General features: G+C 39.1%; 3 protein-coding genes across 4 annotated transcripts in view; 1 reads left to right on the top strand and 2 right to left on the bottom strand.

Annotated features, from left to right (window-relative positions):
• The window catches only part of LOC103586554 (histone H2B type 1-K), a 3512-nt gene extending 1387 nt beyond the window's left edge, over positions 1-2125 (top strand). Inside the window, exons 2-3 of one of the 2 annotated variants that reach the window (XR_550157.1) lie at positions 224-505; positions 1964-2125. The gene's annotated coding sequence lies outside the window, so the exon portion shown is untranslated. Of the gene's footprint in view, positions 1-223; positions 842-1963 lie in introns of those variants that run through there. The other variant, XM_008567850.1, reaches the window with a different exon arrangement.
• The window catches only part of LOC103586557 (histone H2A type 1), a 19994-nt gene that overhangs the window by 2599 nt on the left and 12826 nt on the right, over positions 1-4569 (bottom strand). The window lies entirely within an intron of this gene.
• The window catches only part of LOC103586556 (histone H3.1-like), an 18337-nt gene that overhangs the window by 2448 nt on the left and 11320 nt on the right, over positions 1-4569 (bottom strand). The window lies entirely within an intron of this gene.

The raw sequence follows: 4569 nt of genomic DNA, 5'->3' as shown, positions 1-4569 counted from the left end.
CCTTGCCATTAATTTTTTAAGAAAAAATTTTTACAACCCCCCCCCCCCCGCCCTGCCTCGTTTCACAAACTAGACCTGCAAAAACGATGCTAAGTATGTAGCCTTCTCAGTCTCCTCACTAGAATGGCCATAGAATACAGATTGGCTCCGCAGCCTCAAATCCATCCTTTTCTGGTACTCATGAGTTCCGGTCTGAGTTTCTCCTATCCTGTCTCCACTTCAGCAACTGTGGAGCGATCCTGACGAGGAGGGAGCAAGAGACCCAGAGAGGTCAGAAAGTACTAAGAAGAAATGACCCAGGAGATGATTTTCAGCGTTCTCATGTTGCACAGCGAGTTGTGGAAGTCTGCGGCTTATGATCACAATGCCAAAGAGACAAAACCCCAGAAAACAAGCAGCGAAGCTTCTCTTCCTTTCTCATTTCTCAGGTCACTGCGGGTTACAGGCTTCCCTAGTGAAGGCAGACACTAATTTTGTCTGGTCTCCCTTCTGTTCTCTCAACAAGGTAATATAAATACAAAGAAACAAGTATTTATTTTTAGGTTTCCACATTGCAACTGGATTTCGACTTTGGTCACCTTGATTTTAGTTTGAGATGGTATTGAAACTCCTTGGTCAATAGTGAATCCAGCTTCAATTCTGGAGTCACTGTGGTCTTTTGAAAGCATACCTGATCAGAGTCTTTCAATGATCCCCCACTGCTCTTAGCACAAAATCAGAAATCTGTGCTATGGTCTCAAGATCTGCAAAGTCTGGCCTTTTACCTAACCTCAGAGGATTCTTTTTCTCCTTTTTGTCTACCCTTCTCCCTCCATCCCCTGCTGCCACCACCATTTTAAACATTTTAGTTATTATTTGTCTTTTTCCAGTTTTTGGAATTCCCCATGACCCCTCCAGTTTCCAGGTTTTTGCAATTGTTCTCTGCCTGAAATGCTCCTGATTCTACACCCCACCCCAACACACGCAAACACATACACACATACACATACCCACACACAGAGTTTATTGATCAACAACTCCCATCTCAGCTTAATCATTATGCTCGTGGAGAAGGTGGTCTCTGCTGTCAAAGATTCCCGTAACCCCAAAGAACTGGCTCTATACTCAGCCCCAAACCAATCATTAGTAAGGGACATGGGACGCTTAGGTAGGGTGTGGCTAATAGTGATCAGATTCATGAGGCTGGGAGGAACTCTGCCTTTCCTGGAACACAAGACAGAGAGCAAGGGAATAACTGGACAGAATCAAAGCTGTATGAGAAAGGAAGAAGGGAAAATGACCTGTGAGGAGGAACCTGCATTGCCTGATGCAAGTGCCTCCCAAGCACTTCAGTGGCTTGAAAGTGCATAACCATTCATTTAATACTAAAGTGCCAAGCACTGAATTATGTACTGAGGATATAGAGCATTAGTTCAAAAACTTGAGGGTGCATCAGAATCACTTGGAGGGCTTGTTAAAAGACAGATTGCTGGTCCTTATTTCAGAGTTTTTATTTCATTAGGTCTGTCGTGGGACCTGGGAACCTGCCTTTCCAAAAGGTCCCAAGGGATACAGATGCTGCTTGTCTGGGACTATGCTTTGAGAATATCTGGTAGGGAGAAGAAAAAGTTAACCAAGGCCCCTGCCTATGTGGAGCTTTCCTTGGATTAAAGGTGAGATTATAAGATTGTGAAGGTTTAGATGTCAAACAATGAAGTTTAGATTTATTTTGCAGACAATAAAAAGTTACAGAAAGCTTCTAAGCAGGGACTGACATAATCAGCTCTAGTTCTAGGAAGATGCCTCTGGTGGCAGGATCCTCAGTGGATCAGAAGGAAAGGGTAGTAATAAAGCAGGAGAAAGCTTCAAGCCAAAGAAATGGCAGCAGTAATGGAGCAGTTGATACAAGCAACAAATCAGAGAGCAGTTGAAAGTATCCCATTCAGTATTTCATCAAATATTGATCGTATTTTCTCTCCGTCAGGCATTGAGATACTGCAATGATCAAGACAGACAAGATAATTTCAAACAGAGAGTAGTTCTAAGTGCTGTGAAGAAATAAAATAAGGCCAGATGTCATGATAGTGATTAGGTGATGCTTTGAATAAGAGAACCAATAATGTATGGAATAAAGCTTTCATCTAAATAAAGTGTTTTACATGTAGTTTGCTTTTAAGTCACCATGTAGATGAATGCTGAGTCATAAGAGAATTAATACTAAAGTTGTTGGTTGAGGGTAAAATCACACATAGTTAAAATTAACTTTGAACTTCATTTAAATCGGATATAAAGTTCAGTATTATATTGTTCTCAGTGTGTCCAGCACTACTAGTCTTTCTATCATTATTGAAACAGGGCAGACATTTGAGCATCAGATGAAGTACACTGTTAATAAAAATTTGAAAATATAACCAAAATGACAAATAATAAATATCTACATTCCCATCACTCGTAAATAATCTTTCCTTTAAAATAAATAAGTAAATAAATAAAACATTAAGACACTACAAAAGAAAAAAAGCAAGAAAGGAAGTTTCAGCCCAATGCCAATGCATCTGCTGGTGCCAACAACTCTGGGGCATGAAGGAGTTTGTGTTCAAGAAACAGAAGGGATGTGTACTGGGAGATTATAAAGGTAATGTTAAGCTGTGAGTCTGGGGGTTAAATAGGTGCCTGAACATGTTGGACCTTATATGCCAAAGGAAGGCATCCAAATTTTTATTTTTGTCGCAGCCAACTATTGGGATTTTACACACATTGGTTACTATGTGAAGAACAGATTTTATGGAATTAAAAGTAGAAAGAGAGTCTGTCCAGTAAACTCAGTTGGTAGAGTGTGGTGATATAACACCAAGGTCAAGTGTTCAGATATCCTTACCTGCCAGCTGCCAAAACAAACAAACATTAAAAAAAAAAAAAAAAAAAAAAAAAAAAAAAAAAAAAAAAAAACACTCAATGAGAATGATAAAAGCAGAAAGAAGCAGTGGGGGGAAATTGAAAGGTTATTGCAAAATTTTTGGTGAAATTATTAGAGTTAGATTTAGGAGGAAAAACCCAACAAATTTATTGATGAACTGGGGTATAGGGGTGAAGAAACAAAATAGCTGACATTTACTGAGCACTTTATATGTTCAAGAAACTGTGTGACGCTCTTTAGAAAGGTTAACTCCCTTCAGCCTCTCAACATCTACATTATCTTGATCAACTAATCTCTTTTTATCTGACTAGAATATGAGCAAGTTGTGGGCTGGGGTTAGACCCAAGGCAGCATGCCCGTAGAGGTTGTATGCTATCTACTACCCTACGGTGCTGAAGTTCTTCTTGGATAGAAAAGCAAGAATTGTAGGATAGAATAAGGCTTGGGAAACTGGGATGTGACAATTTCTAAAATCTCATAAGCATTCTATTGGAGATGTCAAGTGGGCTGCTGCATATGTGAGGCTAGAATTCAGAAGCATCATCAGAACTGGACATAGAAATTATGAAAATTTTGGAATAGAAATTTTAATGTCATCAGCATAGAATGGGATTGGAGATTATCCATGGAGGGAGAATAGAGAAGAGAGTTTATCCTGGAAGCACTCCAAACTTTAGAGAAAGGAGACAGCAAAAGATCCTAAATAGTGATGAATGAGCCTGCAGGAAAATCAGCAGCAGTGTAGAGAATAAACTGTTTCAAGAAGGATGATGTGGTAAGGCTGGTGTGATGTATAGTAGGATAAGAACAGACTTGAGCTTTGGGTATGGTAAATAGAGATCACTGGGAACTTCGGTAATGGGTAACCCAGGGCACCATCTGGAATAGCTTCTGGACTCTTCCCTAGGAAAAGCCTCATTTAGAGCTGAATCCCAACTATCCCCATTGTGTGGTTACCCTCTTGTGGGACATCATATCTGATTGATGCAGGCATCTGCCCAGGTGGATCAATCAGATTCACTTTCCTAGAAACTGGGAAAGAGGAATGAAGAGAAAGACAGGCTGAGTGTTCAGCAATGCCTTAGGCATGGTCAATGACCTTACCTTTTTGAAGAGTTTTTTATTTTATGTTTTATTTTGTTACCTGGAATTGGGCTTTGATATTTACATCCAAAAGAACTTTCATTAACACATGTACAAACTTTTAAGAATATATGTAAACATTTATTGAATATATAATATGGTCATATTATTTATCATACATTGTCTCACTCAGTCCTCAGAAAAATATGAAGCTTCCCCTACATTATAGATAAGGGAACAGGAGTTAGCAATTTGTCACAAATCACAAAGATAAAAAATGGCAGTGCAGGGACTTTAAATACACATATTTATGGTTCAAATGCCACCTTCTTTTTCTTTGGGCCTCTCTAATATCATAAGAAATAAGAATAATAGTAATAGAAATAATGATAACAAAAACATAGAGTGCATTGGTTGCCGGAGACCAGCTCTGCAGGATTCGTTGGACCTGAATAGGTGGTGTGGCGTCGGCGAGGAAAGAAAGAGATGGACCACAGATGTCTAGTGCAAGTGTGGACAACAACCACAAAAATCTTGCTTTATTTATATTTTTACCTAATCTTTTACACATTGATTTATCTTTTTTTTTT

The sequence above is a fragment of the Galeopterus variegatus genome, unplaced genomic scaffold, assembly GCF_000696425.1.
Source record: "Galeopterus variegatus unplaced genomic scaffold, G_variegatus-3.0.2 Scaffold351, whole genome shotgun sequence".
Taxonomy (NCBI): Eukaryota; Metazoa; Chordata; class Mammalia; order Dermoptera; family Cynocephalidae; genus Galeopterus; species Galeopterus variegatus.
Note: the sequence above shows the minus strand (reverse complement) of the source record. Positions and strands in the feature narration are given on the sequence as shown.